General features: G+C 46.6%; 1 protein-coding gene and 1 long non-coding RNA gene across 4 annotated transcripts in view; one reads left to right on the top strand and one right to left on the bottom strand.

Moving 5' to 3' along the window:
• htr4 (5-hydroxytryptamine receptor 4) overlaps positions 1-22,073 on the top strand; it is a 112,305-nt gene that overhangs the window by 17,045 nt on the left and 73,187 nt on the right. The gene's annotated exons all lie outside the window — the stretch shown is intronic.
• Positions 1,691-7,513, bottom strand: LOC147251545 (uncharacterized). The gene is made up of 3 exons (XR_015119080.1): positions 7,468-7,513; positions 3,938-4,013; positions 1,691-3,222 (listed from the first exon to the last, which is right to left on the bottom strand). It is a non-coding gene; the product is annotated as an uncharacterized LOC147251545 (long non-coding RNA).

Below are 22,073 nucleotides of genomic sequence, written 5' to 3'. Positions count from 1 at the left end.
TCGTCGGCGGAGGTTCAAGGACTCAAGCTCTTCACAGAAGTGCTGGTTCGCGGCAGACGGCGAGCCGCACGTGGGCTCATGTAACTTTGCGCCGCCGCCGTCCTCCACAGCTCCACCGACGTGTCGCGTTAACGGGAGACTGCCTTTCCACATTGATGTGTGAGACGGGTGGTGATGAAAGGTGCTTAAGTTTTGCGTCAGAGGTTCGGAAAATGACTTACGTTGGGTTTGGAGCAACTTCTGTTTTTTTGACTGCTTCTTTAACACTCTTCGGTGTGTTCCAGAAATTCCCCCCCAAAAACCTGTGTGCCTATTAAACTGTCCGACGCAGGGCAGAAAAGTTTACGATCGTTGCTGACAGAGACGGAACTGTAGTACGTGGCTCAGGACCTCGACGAGGAGTCAGGAGACGAGTCAAAGGGAGTGTGAGCCGTTGGATCTGACGGTGCGTTTCCAGATGTTCCGCGTGGGAAAACACACCACTGACGTTTTGCTCATCTGCATGGATTTTGTTCTTTTGAGAAAACGATGAGCAGCCACCAGCGGCCCTCTGCTCTCACAGGGCAGACAGACAGAGAAGGAGAGAGAAGAGAAGTCAAATGAAATTTACGAGAGGGTGAGCCAGCGGAGAGGTTGTCGCGCTCTGTAGCGAAGACAGAGAGACAAACAGAGAAAGACGAGCATTCCTGGAGCTGCTGACACTTGAACATCACTCCACGAACGCCAGTCTGCAAACTGTTTACCTTCGGTTGTGAGGTCGCTGTGAACTCATCAGTTTATCCTGGCAAAGCTGTCGGGGTAGTCAATAACAGCCGGCTGCTGAGATGGCACCTCAGTCTCACACACACAGACTGAAAACACATTTTATTTAGCTGACACGGAGTGCAGCGGCGAGACAGGGCTGGAAAGTCACACCAAGGTCGCGACCTCTGACCCCTCAGACCCATAGCTCTTTCCCTAGACGCCACGCTGTCCTCCAGCTGGTACGTCCACCGAAACACGCACAGGTGAACGTCTCCGCTGACAGGATGAGAGGTAGAAAATGGAATCAATTCACGTATTTTTATTTTTCTTCCAGTGAGGATGGAATTCAGATCCTATTTTGGTTGAGTTGGGTTTTGGATGAAAACCTTCATTAAGAAGTTGTTTTATTCCAGCCAGCAAACTCATTTCCCCACAGCCTCCTCCTCCATCTGCATCCAGCGAGACTTATTTTTAGTGGCTCTCCAACAGGAGTTGATTTAAGAGGACATGTTTCCCATCACACTCTGTTCCCTGAGAGCTCCAACTGTCTCCTGCTAATATATGAACTATCTGCTGAATTAATGTCCTGGTTTTACAGTGGGATAACGGCGACCTGGGAGACTGTTTGGTTGTAAATATTAAAAAGTGATCATGGAGAAACTGTGAGGAGGAAAACTTCCTTTGTGGGTTTTAATCCTGAGGAGTCATTTTCTTTCTACATTTAGAGTTTCGCGTCCCCTCAGTGGAAACGCATGATTAACTTTTATTTAAATTTATTACTGTTGATTTAAGGTTTTTTTTTTTTTTTATAAAGATGAGAGGCTGTAAAACATTATGTCCGTCCAAAACACTCCACATGAAGACAAGCGTGTGGCTCAGGCAACGTTCATAAATAACATTTTACTATAAACATTGTAGAAAATATTCATCCACGTTATGGGTTGAATATATACAAGAGGCTTTAATTTCAATTTATGAACAACAACTTGATCACCCGACAAGAATCTGGAGAGCAGCTGGAGTATTTAGTAACATATTAGCCGTTTCACCCATAAATTGTTAAAAGCAGCCAATAGTCAGATCCAGAACGCCATCGTCTTCAGCCTTTGGTAGCAAAAACCCAAGATGGCGGTGTCCAAAATGTCGTGGTCGAAGCCTTGGGAAGATTCATCCATCCATAGTCCGAGTCATTACCGCTCAGAGAGTCTCCTTCCGAGCAGGAGGCCATGGCGCCTGATAGCAGGTGACCCACGCACCTCACAACCGAACCTGTGCTGCGTGAGCACCGCCCACACCTGGACTTCAGCCTGGACATGCTAGTGAGGAGGCTAACGCTAACGCTGGTCTGACTCCAGTCTCGCTCTGAGGTCACAGCGCTACCAACCAGTATCCTAACAGCATCGTCCAGTGCGCCGTTTCACTGATGCTACGTTTTCTATTTTGTATCTTTCCATTTGTCTTCCACAAAGACAAAGAAAACCGATTTATGTCAACTTTGAATCGTATCAGAACTCCTCAGACGTGCTGACAGTGAAACAGCTCTGAAGCGAACGTTTAGTCTCAGAGGGCTGGAGGGAGTTTGAGTCCTGCTGAGGTTCCCCGGGGGCCAAGCGGCTCAGGGGGCATAAATAATCTCGCTGGTGGGTTTAAACCTCAGAAGGTGGCGCTGCATCATCACTCCTTCATCTTCAGAAACATCAGCCTGACGGCTCCTGTTCCTCATACTGGTCCCAGTATTCAGAATATCTCTGCCGTAGCATTTAGCTTAGCATCGCTTGGTTTCTTGGAGGTCCATTGTGATGTCTCACTCCTGATCCGCTGGAGTGAGTCAGCGCCGGCCCAGCCAGTGCACTTGTGATGTAATGGAGGCTATTTTTAGCCGACGTCCTGCTGTGTTGACTGGTCTACTTTGAAGACGGCTCCTTCCTGCAAACATCTGAATGGCTTCACCTCATACGGCCTCATACCATTTGATCACGGCATACAATGAATACGTGCGTATTCATCACAAAGAATTAGAGCTGGGTGATATGGATCAGATCAAATCAGTTTTGTAAAAAGCCTCAGCATCGATATTGTGGCACTGATGTAAGAATGACGATCGGTTCTTTCACAAAAATTGGTTCAATCACCATCAGAGCTGTTAGAACACTGTGGTTTCCCTCTGCAAGCAGAAATAAACACTCAGGCTGTAGCTGACTTATCGCCATCCAAAATCCGCCATGGTATCTGGGACTGCCCTGACGTCACACTTCCAGATTTACTCAACATCAGGGGGAAGTGTTGGGTGTCCATGCGCTGGAACGCTGTTCGTACTGAAGGCTCAAAGCTATCAAAGACAGGAGAGCCTGTTTTCTAATGAGCTCTTTGGAGATTTTGGCTTCGCTCGTCTGGCCACGCAGACTTCAGGGCTCCTGTTCTCACCTGTCTGGCAGCAGCAGCAGCAGCAGCAGCAGCCTCTGATGAAGACGAACCCTCCTGCAAAGAAAACAGAATGTAAAAAACATCTTAAGATACACAAGTTTGATCGGGTAGCATTTTTTTGAGTTGCATCCAGCACACAAAGAATATAGTTCTTCGTTTTGTTTGTGGCCTCCTGGAAAGCCACCCTCACTCACATACACTTCACTCCCACTTGTGTTTCATCCAGCTATCTCCTCATGGTGGCCGGCTGCTGATGTATTGTTGCTCATCCTTCACTTTCCTGTGCGACGTGGTTCGGAGTGACAGTAAATCTCATCTCTTATCGAGATCTATTTCACTCCGGGGGAAAATCTGTCTCTGTAACAGCTTTCTGCCCTTAAACTCAAAAAAGCTTTCCAAAAACCAAATGTTCCTCTGTGCAGAGTTCAGGTTTGATGTGGGAAAAACACACGTACTTCACATGTGGTTCAGTTTCATTTTGGTCACGTTGGTAAAGGTTAGTTAATGCTAAGATACATGTAAGAGTGCTAAATAAGCACGACTTCATCACAATTAACATTTATTAATGGTATTTATGACCCTTTTTGGTGTGTAGCTGTAACTGTTGACCTCAGCATCTAAGTTTAGGACGGAGTGACGCGTTTGAGAGGAAGAACAGGCCCAGCGTTGCCATGTCAGGCGACGTCAAACCCACTTCAGAGCTCTCAAAAATCCTCTTTTTTTGGGGGGGGGGGTTCTAGTTCAACAGGCTTTTCGTGTAAACTTCCACCTTTGGAGGTTTGAAGTTAATTCTTAATCTGCGCCGTCATTTGCTCATGAAGGAAGAACTCCATCATCCCCAAGATCTGAAAAAAAAAAGAACCTTCTTCAGGCTGTGCAGAGGTCAAAGTTCATTCTTGGTTGATAATCAGCATGAAGGTGATGACTGTCGTTGTGGCTCATCGCCTCAGTCCCTTCAGTTTTTTTCTAATTAACTCTTCCTGGCAGCAGCAGGTACAGAAGATGCTTTATCTGTTTTATTGTTGCAGGTTTCCAGCTTTCAGCGGAGTGAAGGGTTTAATCTAATAGGAGGCAGATAGCCGCTTCATAGATGGCTGCTTTTTATGATATCTGGAACTCACAGCTGCTGTGGACTCTCAGGTCAAGTCGGTTTATCGACTTTCTGCTGCCAATGTGCCACGAGCTGCTTGCTTAAGACGACCGAGATTATGGCACCGCAATAAAAAAAGTGTTAAAACACACACACAAACACACTCGCACCTACCCAGGAACTCAGAAATGACATTTTGCCACATTTGGAACGGTGCCGTCCAGGTTAGGGCTTTAATCACCAAAAGCAGCTACACCGACCACCGCGTGACGCATTGCCATTTTCGTCACAACGGGTCTGTTTTTTTAATGACAGAAGCTCCGAAGGACGTCCCAGAACACAGGAAACTGTGGACGTAGCTGTCCGGCTACAGGCTCAGATCTTTTTAGAACCTGCCACGGTGTTCAGGACCCTTCGCTGCCTTCAGCCACTGATTGCTGTGCTGGAAAGCGATAATAACTCACCCCAGCACGTCACTGCTTGCACCCGTGAACAATGCAGGTCAACGCCATTGTGATTAAGGGGTTTCAAGTCGTAAACACACGCACACACAAATACACAGTCGCGTTCTTGCTGTGGACGCACACTGAGACGCTGAACTTTTGTACCATCTAATTGTTACCACTTGTTCTCTGAAGGGCTTCTGACCCTCCCAGCTGTTTGCCAGCTCGTTGTGAAGGATGAGAATGGCCTAAATGGTGCTGCGACATCTGCTGCCGAGTAATTGGGAGTCCGGCGAAGCGAACTTGAGCTCAGGGGCGAGAGGGAACAGTGAGCCAACCTGAGCGCGCCCCGTGAGATGGCTGCTCCCCTCGCCGGCATTCTGATGTGTCCTTCAGCAGATCGAACCGCCGCTCAACATCAGTCATGAATTCCACTGTCAGGCTGGTTCTCACAGGAGAGCTTTTACGTGCTTATTGAAACTGTGATTCATATAAAAGTGTTTCATTTGGTTCATTGCTGTTGGTGCTTTCCCTCTATTGATCCCTGTGCTACCTCGCGTGCTAGTGTTGGAGGTGTGTGTGTGTGTGTGTGGATGAGCTCAGTATGAATTCCTCCAGGGATCAACAATGTGTTCCGAATCAGAATCTGAGGGTTCTGATCCGAGCATCTGTCATCGGCGGGTGACAGAGACGGAGGAGGAGCACGAGGACCAGCTGGTAGACCGGCTGGTTTGTTGACATTATTAGCCGTTTATTTTCAGAACAGCCATTTAAATACGCGCACGAGTCGGTTGTGAAGTCTCAGGAGAAACGTTGTTCACTTTGATTGTACCAGTAGGACGCAGTATTTTTCCATGTTTCACAAATGTATTGAATTTAGATTTAATTTTTCTACTTGTGAAACAGCGCGCTAGTTTGTAGAGCTGAACGATTCTGAAAACATCAAACTGCGATGGTTTTGACCGAGGCTCTGACATCAGATGTGATCCTCAGCCTTTGAGGGAACCATCATGACTGCGTCACGTCGACTCACATATAAATACAGGTTTTAACAGGGGGTGATTTCTCTGTGGGGATCTGAAAAATATCTCTGCAGTACCTCGATACTTCATGTAGAATACTTTTAGTACCTCCCACAATTTTGACGTTTCACAAGTCCATGTTGTGATGTGTGATGATGTAATTGTCAGTCTTCATAAAGCTTCTTTGTCTTCACCAATCTTCGAGCATAAGCCGTGTGTTAACAGTGTTTGTTTTTCATGGAATGATTTCCATCAAGAACACAGAGGAGAGTCGTACGCCTTAATTTGACATCTGATAGGAAACACACAACACCTGTCCAGGATATTGGCACAACACTCAATTAGTGACTCGACTGCTGTGCTCCTTGCGTGTGCCGACAGTCGCTGAATATCACCTTCAGAAACACACAGCCCGCTGGCCGGCTTGTCCACTGATCTGCTTCCTGTCGGGTTCTTTACCCAGCGGTTTGACCCGAGGTCACAAGCAGGTAGCGGTCTCCACCGTCACCAATGAGCTGTTAAGGTGAAGCTCGTCAGCTCCTCTCCATGCTGCTCAACAGACACAACCATTAAGGGTCACTGGACTGGAAAGGCAGGCCGGCTCTGATGAACTCGTCCCCACACGGCTCCGCTGTGTTCCTCTGACTGTGTTTATAGGATTAAATGTCACTTTTAATGGCACGCTTTGAAAAAGTCTTTCATGGATTTTCAGGTTCCAAAGCAAATCCCTTCAGGGGAGTCTGTACTGGAGAGAGATTTTAACTTATGGGTTGGGCTCAATTCCAAGCAAGTCCCGCAACATAAACCACTTCCTGATACTGCGGCACCAGTAAGTTTGCTCTGATCGAACTTTGTGTTGCTATGGATGATACCACGATAGACGGAGAGGGTGCAGCCCCCCGAAACGTCTCTGGATCAGCTGTTAGCTTCACTCCGAGAGCACATCCATCCATTTTCTACTGCTTAGCCTGTTAAGGGTGGTGAGGGGGTGGAGCCTATACCAGCAACCTTCCCCCTGGACAGGTCACCAGTCCATGGCAGGGCCAACACATAGAGACAGACAACCATTGGCTCTCCCAGCCACGCCTACGGTCAATTTAGAGTCTGGATTAACCTGGTCCCCTCTTGATGTCTTTGGACTGTGGAGGAAGCTGGAGTACCAGAGAGAACCCGCGTGTAAACCCTCTATTGTGACTTCCAGTTTCACTGTTTTATTCCACCGGTCCTTTTTAGACAATACAAAACAAACGAACGGTGGTCGGTGGCTCCTGAAAAAGGAATGACCATAAACACAACAACATGATCGTATAGTTTTTAAAACACAAAAGTTAACATCATGAAACACCTTGATTTTTTTTTTTTTTTTTTGCGTATAAACCCATTCTCCAAAAGTAAATGCAAAAGACACTTTAATGCCAAGGGTTTCAGGGAACTTTATGATGTACCTGTTTTAGTTTTGGTTCAGTTGAAGAACAAAGCAGCTCCTGCCCTTATCAGGAAGAGAAATCACCATCAAGTCTCCCTCTTCCGGAGAAACACAGAAGCTAGCTAGCTAACCACCAGTAGCTAGCACTGGCTAGCCAGCTAACCACCAGTAGCTAGCACAACAAACTAAAAACAGAATGGCGACTTACTGACCGACTCAAAAGGTTACAAAACCTTAAACAACTAACAAAATACACTTTAAGGAAGGATAACTTTTCTCAAAACCGCACTGTACGACAGAGTTGTGTTCAGAACCTACCGCTCGGATCGACGACCGCAGACAGGGAGGAAGCGCTGACGACGTCCGGCTCCACTATACCACCAACCACCACAAGAGGGCGCCCAAAACAAGAGAAGCCTTGCACAAACAAACTGGACGTTTCCAAACAATACAAAACGAATGATGAATATAAACTACATTTTGAGGGATTTCATCTTTTAACAGAAGTGTACACACGCAGGCACAGGGAGAACACGCAAACTCCACACTGAAAGACCCTGTGCTGACCCAGAATCTTATTGCTGTGAGGCCACTGTGCCGCCTCCGAGTGCTCATATCTCTGCCTAATTGAACGTTTCACGCTCAGGTTCTAATTAAATCCACAAGCAGTGATGATCTCTGTGCATGTTGCAGTCTGTGTCTCTGCCGAGTGACAGGGACCTGAAACCTGCCCACCATGAAGGAGCAGGCTAAAGCTGCACTGTGGGGCAAATATCACCTGCTGCATCCACTGAGTAGCACGAGAGAACACACGTTCCATTTGGTGTTGCTGTACATCTAGCGGTTGATTCATTTAAGCACTAGGTGGCGCTATGGCTTGAATTCAGCTCATAGATGTCTGGGAGGCTGGGACTCATTGAGTCTGGAAAAGATCTGACCTCCTGGTATCCAGTCGCTACAGCTTCCTGGTATGTGACTGTGAGGTGGATCTGGTCGACACACCAGGAAGACAACATCAAACTGTGAAAACAACAACAACAACAACAACATGCAATTTCCTGCTGCCAACGAATGACGAATCTGTACAATTTGAATGGGCTCTACCTCGTCCCACAGTCCTGTTTTTATTTCGGTCGTTGTAGTTCTGTCTCGTGTGGAGAACCGTGCACAAAGATAGTTTAGCACCTAGCTTGACCGTGTGGATGAAGCTTAGCCGCTGCAGTTTCAGCTGCTCGGAAGTGATCCGCCCCCTCAGCTGTGGCTGCGTTTAACCCTGTCAGCAAGCCCCTTCACCTGGATGTGCATGTTACATAACACACCTGCAGAAGGAGCAGAGCGCACAAGCGGGATATTCCTCATGCATTCTCCACAGTCCACCATGTAACCCGCCTATGACCTCCGGGATTGTAAAGACTTGGCGGAGGAGCTCTGGCCCTGGACTTTGCCCTGAATTACCTGAATGAGAGGAACTGGTGCTCGCGGTAATCATTGTGAGATTGTTGCTGGTGTTATTGTGTTGTAAAAATATGGCACGTTAAATCATGCTGGAGACAAGGGGCTGCATTGTTCTCGGCCAAAGAGAAAAGAAAAGGTTTGTCCCTGTATTGGAAAGCTGTGCATGTGCATGGGGAGGTCTGCGTGTGAGTGTGTGTGAGTGTGTGTGTGTGTGTGTGTGTGTGTGTGTGTGTGTGTGTGTGTGTGTGTGTGTGTGTGCAGGTATGTATACATTCTGAGGTTTAGCTGAGGCTTTAAAATACTTTCTTTGGAATCACTGACTGGTGAATTTGAGTCCCTCAGTGTGAACTGAAAATTACGATCACAAAGTGAAGTTTATTCTGTGTAATTTTCAGTGGCTTCATGAATTTATTGGATAGACTAGGTTTGATACTGAGGCTTTGAACAAGATGTTCCACTGTGAATTACATCCGGTTCTCAGTGACTTTCATTTAATCGCTTAATTCAGTCTGAATCTCATCTCAGTCCCCGTCTTCTTTTATTCATTTAACTTCCACTTTGCTCCTCTCATTAGAAATGTCGGAGTGAAAACCACATTTTATTAAAGATGGACTTGAGGGCCTTCAAATAAAATGTGGAATTTGATGAAATACCAAAACTAAATTAAAGGTTCTTGGTATTAACTAAACACTGAAATATATATTAAGTGTTCCATTAACCACAGCGAACAAGTATTTCATATTTGTTCAGTCAAACATGCTTTTTTTAAACTCAGGTATCCGTATCAACATTTTCAGCTGGATGTCGAGGTCAGTTTTGATCTTGTGACTAAAGCACATGTGGCTGAACACACAAAAACACAACTAAACACTGATTTTCAGTTGGTTGTGAGTAAATTACGTTTACATTCATGCGAGTATTAAGTTAATAAACTTAAAGATGTGAAGCACGCACGTCCACGCTGACGATCAGGCGCAGGGCGAAGGACCAGCACGAAAACTTATTCTTCTTGAACTCCAAAAATACAGGAAAAAGAAAAAAAATCACAAAGCAGGAAAAAAATTCCAACACACAGAGGAACAGTGATGATCTGTTGTTTGTTTATTTGAAAAGCATTTCACAAGTAATGAAAGAAGAGTGAATCATTCAAACCAAGAGGCAGGGGGGTGGCTTCGCAAGCGGCGCACTCAGGCGTGTAATTTGCAGATTAACCTGATGGCCGGTTCTGTTTGTTGAGGCCAGACGCTTGCACCTGATGTGTTTTTCCAACTGGTTCATGGATGTTGACCCAACCCACATAAATACAAGTGGACTTCCTGTTTATGGTCTGATGAAGAGCTGTGTGGTCGAAATGCTGACTTCCACTCAAATAAACACAGTCGGAGTGATTTTTTTTTTTTTTCCACTTCCCAGATTCCGTCTTTCAATGTCAGCACTTCCCAGTATGATCTTTGACGTTTTAGTAGGGGAAGAATTCCTAGTTCTTGCAGAATTGGCGTGAGATGAGTTGGTGGCAGGGATGTTTTGTACTGGATATTTCGTGTATGTCTGAGGAAATGGGACAAGGTAAACGACGACTGATCTGTGTGCAGCGCCTCCTTCAGGCTAGCTCGCACAGCACAGGCGTTTTAGTGTTTTTCTTCAAAGGAGGAAGGACAGCAACGAGACAGTGGAAGGTTACCGACACAACTGTGACATACATAATAAAACGGTGTGTGTCTGAATCCAAGGAGACTGTAGAGATAATGACTCATTGACTTATTGCATAATTGGATCTGTCAGGGGTGCTCCATTAGATTAGCGTCTCGCCATTTGTCCTCCGTGAGCTGATTCCTTTAGTTTCTAGTCAAACCTGTGTTCCGTGTTGGCGGCGTCCAGCTTCGACATTTATAATTCCCACCTGCCGTTTCTGAGATGCCTTTACAACGACTTTACGGCCACTCAGCGACAGGGCATGTTCAGGTGTGAGTCACTTGCTCTCCAGGTGCTCTTTGGACAGGCGTTCAACAGGTCTTATAGCTTGAGATGCTGAAATCTCCGCCGAGTCACCTCGCAACGTGAGCTCCTGTGGACGTACAGCGAGGACACACCGTCAGCCGGTGAGACATTCAGGCGGTATTGAAAGGTCAGTTTCCGACGGCTGCTCTGAGCTGAGGGACCACTCCTGATTGCTTGAGTTATTAAGTGTTCTGGCATTCAGTTCAAGTCAATATCTGAGCAAAATACCAGCTGACGTTTATTCCTCCTCTCAGTGTTTTTTCTACCTGCCGTGAGTGGGCTGATTCCTGATTGAAGAGCTTCTGATGGGCTTCTTTCTTTGATTCTAATATCTCTCAAATTACGAGCTGCCCTCATTTTCTGGATGAAAACACAAGATATTGGACATTTTGGCGGTAATAGGAACCGTTTACATAATGCCAAGCTTCGTCAGTACGAGCACTCGACATCCAAAAGCCCATCAGTGCGAGTGGGAGGAGTCATGGCTTCTGGGGGATCGCAAACACAATATTCTCCTGGAAATTTATGGTAATGTTATGACTGTTGCTTCCAAATAGTCCAACCTTTAAGTCGCCAGCCTCTGACTCTCTCCTTGCTCTCCTGCAGTTCAGGTTTGTTTTTTTGCAGTGTGTGGCCTTGAACTGAGACTCTACTGACATTTAGCAGGGCAAATAGCCATCAACTACCATCTGTTGTCAGATGATGTTATTGTAGGAATCAATAACACAACGCGACATGCACTTAACTCTCGGCAATGTCTAATCAGCGGCGATCTCTGGTTCCCTTTTCTCTCCGTTAGATTCTTAAAGTGATGCTTCACCTGCCAAGTGTTGTTGTTTTGTTTTTTTGTTTGCCTTTCAAGAACTAACAAGCTCACAAAGATGTATTTTCCACACCTGCAGTACTGATTTGTGACTCTAGAATGCAGGAGGAGCCAGCCACGTATATTTAGCTTGACGCTAACGGAGACTGACCGCTAACAACAAACGCTCAGTTCATGCTTTCCTCCTCTTCCTGTTTTCACTTCTTTATTTTCCTTCAGCCCACTTTGAAAGTGAGAGAGAAGGATGAAGTATATGTACTGCAGACGTGTAATTCAATAGAATTCGTAGTAATAAATATATAATAATATAGAGTATTTTTTTTATTTATTCTTGCCTGTAAATCATTGAATCAGAATAGAGGGTTCATGAATAGACGCTTGCTTGTATGTGGTGAGATAAGCCAACTTCAGTGGTGTTGTGGTTCTTCTCTTTGTCCTCATTTTTTTTAACGTCTCTCATGACTCGGATGTCAAGTCCCTGTTCTTCACTTACCTCAGAGAGGCTAAATGTTCACGCAGGGACGAGCATCAGCTGGCTCAGTGAGACTCCAGGGTGACTGCTGAATGAGCGCGTAGATCGGAGTTTGAGCGCGGTTCTAGAGGTGTGTGGACTTGGTCCTGTGGTTGCAGGAAACCGCTGTCCTCCGACAGTTGTGGCTCAAACCTCCTCGCCTGCCGTGACAGCTCCCGTCTGTCACACTGAAGTAATAGAGATCCACACAGTTGGCAGCAGGTTAGCCCCCGAACGACCAACCAACAGGCAAATTTAATTGCACCTGTCAAATAAACCAAACAGAATCATTCATGTTCCTGCGCTTGGAGGGAAACTCAAGTTGTCCCAGATGTCTGAAGGGTGATTTGTGTTGCCGCTTAAAAGACGATGAAGAGGAAAGTGAGATGAATAATGAGGCTGGGGCTGGAGTCAGAACACAATAGCAGGCAGATAATTGGAGTGAGTTACAAAAGAGGGGAAGGATACAACGGAGGACGGCAGCTGGTGGTGACAGAAACTGGCAAGGACTTAGCCTCGACCTCCCGAGAGTAGATGGAGCGGAGTGAAGATTTAAATCAGCCTCCCTGAAGCCTGCACGCTAATTAGCGAAGTTTAGCTCCTTGCCAGCAGGTGTGTAGAAGAAGAGGTGTGTAGTCTTCCTCCGCGGTGTTCAGATCCTACTCTTCCATCTTTAAAGGTGGTAGCTTTTGAAGTAAAGGACATTTTATCCAACATTTACAATGGTGTGGGTTGAACGCTAAATGGCTGCTGACACACAGACACCTCGCAAGTCGCAGTGCATTCAAACTGTGTGTTCGCGCCAGACGCCAACGCGAATTTCGCGTCGCCGGATCATTTTAGTGTCCATTTGTGTCATTCGCGCGAATACGCGAATTCGCTCACCTGCCCAACACTGTCAAACTGTTGCCTGACGTTGACCGTCAACTGTTGGCGGTGTTACTGACTTTGAATTTAACTAGCATAACATTAGCGGCTAACGGAGCCAGATGTTGCTGAGGGGATGAGATCTAGCTATCTTGCTATCTATCTTAGTGGAGTTTGTGTGTGTCTTGAGACCATGGTATAAGCTGTACAATGATCTCGCAAGAGTCCATTAATCAGGAATTACGGACGGTTCAGGCCACCTGTCGTACGTTAACTCCTGGACACCCTGCTTGGCAGTCCATCCTACTCAATTCACGATGCTCGACCTCACAACTTTTAATGACTGTAATAGTGCAGAATTTGGCATTAATCACAGTAAATGTCAGGTCAGCAAGTTTTATAAAGTGCTTACACAGGATTTGTGTGGCTCCTCCGGCATCCTGATGGAGTGTGGGGGAACGGACACCTTTAGCGACTGATGCAGGTGACATCAGCTGGAGTTAGAAACTGATTTCAGCGGTGCATGTAGTCTCTGTCTCCTTTAAACTGTATTAAGATTTGAACTTTCTGAAGTTTTAATCTGACTGTGAGGTTTCCTCAACCTCATCCAGGTGCTTAAGAGTAATTTTAGCTCAGCTGCGTATGTATTCTGCTGCATCTTATGAATTCCTCCCTGCTTTGCCTTCAGCAGGGCAGCTTCACTGCTTGGGGACCATCATCGCTGCCAGAAGTCCTGCTTAAGCTCACTGGTCCATGACAGGGCCCAGCACACGGAGGCCTAATAGGCCTCTTAAGCCATGTTTCCATTACACGGTGTTGACTTCACTTTACTTGCATTTGGTAAAAGGACTTCCTTTTCCTCTGCACATACAGTAGCTGGTTGTCATGGTGATGGCGCATGTGGCGTTATCTATAATGTAACATCAGAGGGACTAAGAACTGCGAAATGATGGTCACCAGTTTATGGACGCGCTCTGCAGCCATGGAAACATCATGTGTCTGTAAATGTGTGAAACAGAGATGGCACTGGGAAGCTTCGCGTGGGGTGTGACTAGCTTCTGCTTTTCATCCTGTGTCCAGTGTGCACGACTGTACAATCATCCAAAATAATCAATGTATTTTCTGAATGTTCTTCGTTTTTTTCAACAGTCGAATGTTTCATGTCCGGCGCTACACCGGCGTCACGGTGCTGCTGCTGGGCTCCAGGAGCCACGTGTTGAGCTCCAGGTCCTGCAGCTTCATACTGATCCTGCTGTCTGCTCTCCATCTGATCCATGTGCAGCAGGGCAAGGCTCTCCTCCCTGCTGGCTGATGAGCCTCTAGTTCCAGCACTAGTGCCCTCCGCCTCCAGCCTGACAGCAGAGAGAAGCCGCTCCGTAGCTGCCCGTCGCAGCAGGGCTGGCAAGATCTTGTGCGTTACCATCAGATCGCATAAGTCGATGACTAAAACAAATGATGGCCATCAGTAATCTTTCAGAGATTCTTTCCAGCTGAGCACAAAAAATACCCTATAGCCACAATTGATCATTTTTTTGCCCGATAGAAAACTTTATAAATGAATTCTGTGTCATGATGAATGGAACCCTATGGAGGATTTTTAGTTGGAAGATGTACAACGGATGCGCAGCTGCATCAGTTCCACAGTTGGTGTGGTGACAAGACCGCACAGCTGCTTCATGACAAACGCTAACATCTGGCTGATTTTTTGGCAGTCACTGCAGCTTTGCATCCCTCATCCTTTTGCAGCAGACATAAATCTGTCCCAAGTGCATCAGCAGACAGATGTGACCTCTTGTTTCCTGCATAAAGACCCGATGCAACACGTCTGACGTTCACGCGTACGTCTGTGGCGACCACTTATTATCGCGTGAGAAATCCAAACTAAAATGCCTCCGCGTGACGTGATGTTTAACAGTTTTAAATTGTTGCTCACACGAGAAGGTTGTGGGTTGTGTGTGTCTTTTGATATACATGCAAACAAGGAGGCGTCATCACGACCATCTCCAGCTCTCATCTATCCTTAGACATGTTGCTATGGTGTTGATATTCTGCATCATGTTACCAGCTGGTAATGCTGAGACGTCAGCAACTGAGTTTTTGTTGTTGTTGTTGTTTTTTTACCTTTCCTGTTATGTACTGGAATGCAGTTAAAGTGGAGAAATGATTATTGTCATTTTGATTACAATTGACAATTTAAACACTTTGTTGGCTGCTGCTAAAATAATAATAATAATAATAATATAATAGCATAATGCAAATGAAAACTTTATCTTAACGCTGTGACTGTAAGGTCCATTGAGGAGATATGCAGTTTTTATTTTCACCTTTTACTTCCAGGCTGGGGTGTCTTAAAAGTCCTTTAATACGCCTGGTAGTCTGTTCATTTCCCGTGAGCGCGCTAGCACGAACCAGCTAACGTTATGCATGCATGCAAGAGGTGCGCTTGTCGGCTGAGTGAAGCAACAGGCAGTTACGGTCTGTGCAGCTTGTTCGGAGCGAAACAAACAAATAAATAAACAAACGTTCCATTACCTCGGTTCCTGCGAGGCGTGTTCGGCCCCCAGCTACCTGGGAAGTATTCTGTGTCTTTACCCAGGAGAGGAGCAGAGGGAGGTTTTTATCCGCTGGGTCCAAGCTGGAGCTACTCTTCTGCTCACTCCGGTCCTGGTGGAAGCTCTTGGCTGTGGCCGATTTAAATCACAAAAGACGGCTAATATCATGACGGATTTATTGTGTAAGGACTCCAAAAAGCCACTTGAGTTCCAGGCTGAACTGTTAAGATCCTGAGTTGGATAAATTCACTCCGGACCAGATTTCCCTCTGCTTAATGCTAAGTGCCCGAGGTGCTCCTGCTAGCTAAACTCGACGGGAGTGAGCAGAGGGGTGAACACTGCGAGATGCGTGGGTTAGCCAGGTATGTTGAGACTAAAGCCAGGGTTGTCAATGTCATGAAGGTGGCTCTCTTTTAAGCTGGCTAGATCACCATGGTAACTGCTGCGGTGAACTCAACCTGCTCCAGACCAGCGCTGCCCTGTCACAAACCGCCTCTTTTGAAAATGGCATCACCATTTTTGAGTAATCTGGTGGACCTCGTCTTTTCCCGATGTCCTTCTCTATGAACACAGACTCTCAGCCGAGGAAATACGGCACTTATTCCAAACTGCTCCACAACCCTCCATCACAGCCTGTTGTTCTTGACTTAAGTAGGCGGCACGCAATCTGTCCATTTCCTAAGAGTCACATGACGCGTTAGACACACCTTTTTTATGGGGACGCGCACACAGAGCCTGAAGCAGAAAGCCTTGATTGACAAAGTAAGACCACATCCTCCGGCGTGATACCAAGGATCTCTGATTGCGAGTTTTAGGGTTTGTCGAGCCGGCTTATTGAAAGAAAGCCTTGCTCAGTTGAACTTGCTTCTGAGTACACCCCTCTGGTCTTCTCCCGTTTCTGTGTTTTGGCGAGGAGAGGTTACATCTGTGTCTGAATGTGAAGTGGATGCAGGGCTAAATGGTGCCCTTTCATGTTACACAGGGTCATTGTTAATGTCAGAGATAACTTTATAACTTTTAAATGAGATTTAACCTTTGGCCCTCCAGGTGCCCACTCACATCCTTTAATTGGGCCCTGCCGCGTCTCAAGCTTCACTAGCAGCCAACCAACAGATGCCATAACCTGGAGAACCGGGAATATTCACCTGCAAATAAATGCTTCATTACTAACCTGCTGATGGCTTTGATTTGAATGCATGTACGGGATGTGTGTTTATATGAAATGAAGGAAGAAGCAGCTTCAGAGGAGGCGGTTGGTGGTTCTGTGTCTCATTAGCATCTCTCTCTCTCTCAGAAAAAAAGACTCCTCTTGTTCCTGAAAGTATAAGATCTCAGTGGAGAGGCTTGTGTCTTTCTAAGTAAACTGTATCTCCTGGATTCCCCGCCGGTGTGAGGAGCTGTAAAATGATGCGGTTGTGTCAGCAGGGTGCCACGTGGAGATAAGCAGCGGGGGAACTGAAACCCTGACTAACAAAGAGGAAAGATGGATTACCGTGCTGGAGATGAAAGCGAGTTCTGAGAGGTAAAAATCAATTTTTGGAGAAATGAAAACAAGCTAGCAAACAAATCGGCTTTGCTTCAGACAACGATTCTCTGACGCTTCAGATCTGGCAGGGTTACGTTGCGCCCTGTCCATTTAAACTTTTTTTTTTTTTTTCCAAAGGGTTGTGTTAAGGATTCCTCAAGAGACAGACAAAGAATGGCGTTATTCTGTTATCACTCTGTAACAGACGTCCGCTCAGACTCTGGGGAAGTTCTGGTGGAGCTCTGAGGTCGTTTAGAAACTCTCGAGGGGTGAGGCGCCAGGTACGGGGGAGACACGCCTCCCCCGGTGCTACCCTCTGGAGGGGGTCATTGCAGTTTACCAACCAGACCGACTACCCTTGGGGTGTCCTGTTGTGGGTGCTGTGGGCCATCCGAGCTTTAGACGCACTTTACCTGTGTGTGTGTGTGTGTGTGTGTGTGTGTGTGTGTGTGTGTGTGTGTGTGTGTGTGTGTGAGTGAGAGTGTGTGAGAGGGTGGATTCAGCCTGTAGCGCTCGGCCAGCAGGTGCAGACATTCCCCATTTTCAGTACAAGTCGATATCATCACACAGAAAAACAAACAAAAAGCTCAGTTTATTTCAGTCTCACAGACGTTTGTTTATCTTGTATATTTATTCCGTTTATAGTTAACGACTGTGTACATTGGAAAGTAATTTTGTTCATTTCATAATGGATCCAACTGGGGATGATTATTGTTTATAATTGCATGAAAAATCTTTGAATAGGAAAAGACTGCAGGCAAAGATAAACGACTAATAATCGTAATTTTGTTTCTCGGACGACTAATTCATTAATTACCTCCGCCAGGGGAGTCGTGCTCTGTGTCATTTGTGTTCCCTGTCCGTCAGAAAACTACGATGCTTTCCGCCGAGCCTGGTGGAGGTGTGGACTGGGAGGAGAGGGTAGAGTGTTGGGGTAGGTGAGGCCAAGCGGCTACAGCTCTGAGACTCCCTGGCGTCCACAACAACATCGCAATACACAAAAAGAAGAAAGTAACTAAATTAACATTAAATACAAACAAATAGGAAGCACAGCACAATATAGAAAGTGTGTGTGTGTTATCTAGCGCCGCCTAGTGTCAGTGGGGTTGGCTCGCCTTGGCGGAGGTCGGCCCTCTAGTTGACTTAGAGTTTACACTTAATTTTGGGCGGACGGTTTGAATTGCGCCCCCTGGTGGAGTTGTTCTGGGTCCAAATGCAGTTGGTGCTTGTGTGCGCGTGACTCGGCAGGCGTGAAGTTCACTCGTCCGTTCCAGCCGCGCTACAACAGCCTGGCACGGCGCCCTCAGCTCCCTGAGCTACAGCCATGCGTTCAGTGTCGGGCCCCCCGAGTGTTTCCCACGAGGCTGAGCAGTAGCACCTATGGAGCCAGCTGACACTTCAATACAGGAAGGTTCTCTTCGTGACGTATGTGAAATGGGATTAGAAGCATGAGCGTAATGTGATAGTTTAACAAATACTTTGTTTTGGGGTTTGTTTGTTTTTTGATAAAAGTTTAATCTGCACAGAGGTTTTAGCCCCGCCTCTCTGGGAACCTTTGGCTGAACCTCAGGAGACCCGATCCAGCACCACCACACACTTAACAAAGTCTGACATGCCCCCCCAACCCCGGCAAGCCTGACCACGCAGCAGCAGTCAGTCTGGAGGTGTCCGGTGGTCTCGATGCCCCTCTTTGTCTGTCTGGTTTTGTAGTTGGAGCTCATTAGTTCACTTGAGCCTCCTCTCGTGTTTCTCTGCTTTTCTTGTTTTCACGCCATTTTCTCGTTCACTTCACATCTCCGGGACCTTTTTTAATCAAAACAATTCTGTACTAACCTTGTTTGATTGTGCGTGTGTGTGTGTGTGTGTGTGTGTGTGTGTGTGTGTGTGTGTGTGTACCCTGAGGAAGAGATGGCTATGGTGTAAGTGCAGGTTATCCAAGACTGGAGGTGTTCTCTGAAAGTAATTACTACAGTTTCCAATCCTACCTAAACCCCCTCGTTTGTTCTGAATGTTGATATTGACCTTGGACCATTTTTGAAAGTATATTGTTGAACTTATATTGCCGCCCCCCCCCTCCCCCCCACACACACAAACACACGCTGGTTTCCTGCCGAACATATTTTTGGAGGTACTCGTGCAGGATTAGCCTAAGCTGATCCCCTGTGGTATGATATCTATACCATACAGCGGCCTATTTTTGCTGTTATCTCCTTTTCTACTGCATTTTGTCCAAACTCGCGTCTGTCGGTGGTTGCGTCTTTGTGACACGAAAGGATTTTTGTGGATTCTTGTGGATTCTTGTGGATTCTTGTGGATGTTGTGCAGTCGCCCGAATTGAACCTGTCGTTGACTCTGGAACTTTCCCGGGATTTTACTGACCACTTCAATCTTGTCGCCCGGTCGAGGCTGTTGAGCTCCAGAAATATTGAGTTTTTTCATGTCTTAAAAGTCCCATGAAATGAAAAAAAACAACAACTCCCTATTTCCAGTTTTAACCATCTTGATAGATCCCAAATGTATGTCCAAAAATCAGGAGGTTCCAAAGAAATCCCCGTTTTTCTCTTCCGATTGAAGACAAGTCAAACGATGCGTCCTCCGCTAAGGGGCCTGTGCTAATTTTGCGTCCAATGAAAATGCTTTTTGCAAAACCTGACCCTGAAAGATGGAGATATAAACTAGTGGATGAATAGTTTTGATCTGCACACAACGCTGCTGAAATGGTTAGCAAAAAGTTCCTTTGGGGCTTCAGGATTTTACCAGAAACGCGCATCGACAAGGAAGCAAATACTGCTGCGCTCTGATTGGCCTGGAATTCATTTCTGTAGCAGGAGTGAGCAGCTGCGCGTGGTCAAAATTAGTTTTTCAAGTCCTCTCTCTGCATGTTAGCGGAAAGCTAAAAGGAAACCGTCCCCCCAGAGGCAGGTTCAGTGAGGTCATTAGATGTCAATATTTACAGCTCTTTGTGGCTCACTTGTAAGTGAGTGACCTTGCTTCCATCTTGAAGCGGCAGTTCTTCTTAGGATTCGGTGAAACTGCTTCACCTTCGCCACACGTCTGAGTTATTTAGAAGCGACTGACCTTAATACGCTCCCAGGACGGGGAGACACATCAACACTTGACTCCACTCAGACTTCTTTCCAAAACGGAAGGCCATCTGGTGGATGAACTTTTAATATTTTATTAAGAGTCGTTCTACATGCCAGAACGCTATGTCAGATGCTTTAATGAGTGAAGGGAGACCCAGACTCCGAGTAAACAGACTTGGCCAGGACCAGCAGTCCCCACAGTTATAACGAACACCTGACGCGTCCTCGTCCTATCGCTGGCTCTGTTGATCGCTGTATACATTAACCAGGTGTCAGCTGTACTCTGGCTCGGTGCGCTCTTGAATGTCTGCAGCTGTCTGCCTCTCCGTGTCGTGCTGCCTGGAACAGACAAACAACATTTCCGTCCTCCCACCGTGTCGCTCCTACACTTGAAACAGACCTTCCCCGTGAGACCTAAAACAACTAATTTAGGGTCCGGTGAAACCTCCTGGCACCTTGAACCGGACTTTGCATTCTCTGTGTTCATAACTGTTTTGAATGGACTGGACTCGCCCTAAAGGCATTCACGCCTCACGCCTCGTTTCCACAAATGGACATCTGACGTCAGTAATTTTGGATAATACGTATACACGAGTATAAGCCTGCGAGGTAATCGACGTGGTCTGACGAGTCTGGGTTGAGAGCCTCATTTAGTCTGTTTGTGTGGCCTATCGAGACCAAACAGTGCAGAGGTAGCATGTGAGTTAGCTTTCTAGCGGCATTCGCTTGTTTTTGTGAGCCCAGTGCCTTCAGCAGAAGTTGAACATTGTCGGTACTTGAGGCCGACACCGGACGGAAAATTAACAGTAGGAAGAGCTTCACCACCTCATCAGCCACGCCTACGGTCAATTTAGAGTCTGGATTAACCTGGTCCCTCTTGATGTCTTTGGACTGTGGAGGAAGCTGGAGTACCAGAGAGAACCCAGCAGGAACAGGGAGAACATGGAGACTCACCCAGAAAGACCCCGTGCTGCAGCCGGGGCTCCACCCACAACCTTCTTGCTGGGGGCCACAGGGAGGACCACTGCTCCACCGGGCCACCATATTATGTTTGTGTGTGAGCTTAACTGGGTTGTTCTTACTCAGTTCTTGTGTTGTCACATTTCGACCCACTTCAGACTGGGAACCCTGCGGTTCACACGGTCATGTTCTTGTACTTCTCATCTCCACCTCACATGTGAGGCTGGATGAGACCTGACAGAGTCGGGTAAACCCTCTCCGTGGCCTCAGCCATGACTGCAGTTCTGTCATGCGTTCGCCCCCCCCACTGTGTCTATTACAAAACAGAGTCAGCAGCAGGCCTCAGGACAGTGCCAACAGGATTTAAGCCCATAAATTGCAGTTTTATAAATCCGGTGTGGATTAATGAGCGCTTGGTTACAGCAGGGCCGTGACCTGCATTCTGCACATGGAGGAAGAAGGTGGGAAAATCTGCAGCAGCGCTTGAGTCACCAGAGGAGTTGTGTTGCCCTGAAAGATTCACGCAGTCAAACCGTCAAGTGTTTTTACATGAGAGGTCTGTTCAATTTACAGATGCCTGCGAAAGCAATGACGGGAACTCCCGGTGGCGTGTCCCTCCTCTGGTGTGTGGTAAAGCTCATGTTAATCAAGAACTTTAGTCAAAATACTCCTATAAAGCTCGCTTTTCTCTATAGGATCTTGTATTTTTCAGCAATTTTATGGGGAATTAAACACATTTAATCATCAATAGCTCGCTCACACAAACGATTATCCATTTCCCAAAGCATAAAGTCACGACGGCAGTGTGGACACGTTGAGTATGAGTCATTTAAGCCCCATCAGGAAGTCGAACATCTGAAGATACCTTTGTTTTTCTAGGAGTCTCGACTTTACCAAGACATTTTCTGTCCTCCTGCATCCCTGTGACTCCGGAATGCAGAGAGAGAGCCGGCCACATGTGTCTAGCTTGAGGCTAACAGCAGCTACACTGCAATGTCCTCCTCTCAGCAGCAGCACCCGGTCTAATCCATGTCTTCTCAATCCATCCGTACGCTCAGTAATCCCCAAATACTTTGAATTTGTGGCACAAACAAAGGAGCTGTAACACCTCAGGTTTGTGGCTGGATCTTTCTGCATCACGGTATGA

This window comes from Aulostomus chinensis, chromosome 13 (genome assembly GCF_037954235.1).
Source record: "Aulostomus chinensis isolate RoL2024-O1b breed Wild chromosome 13, RoL_Achi_v1.0, whole genome shotgun sequence".
NCBI lineage: Eukaryota > Metazoa > Chordata > Actinopteri > Syngnathiformes > Aulostomidae > Aulostomus > Aulostomus chinensis.
The sequence above is the reverse complement of the archived record's forward strand: the minus strand, read 5'-3'. Positions and strand labels throughout refer to the sequence as shown.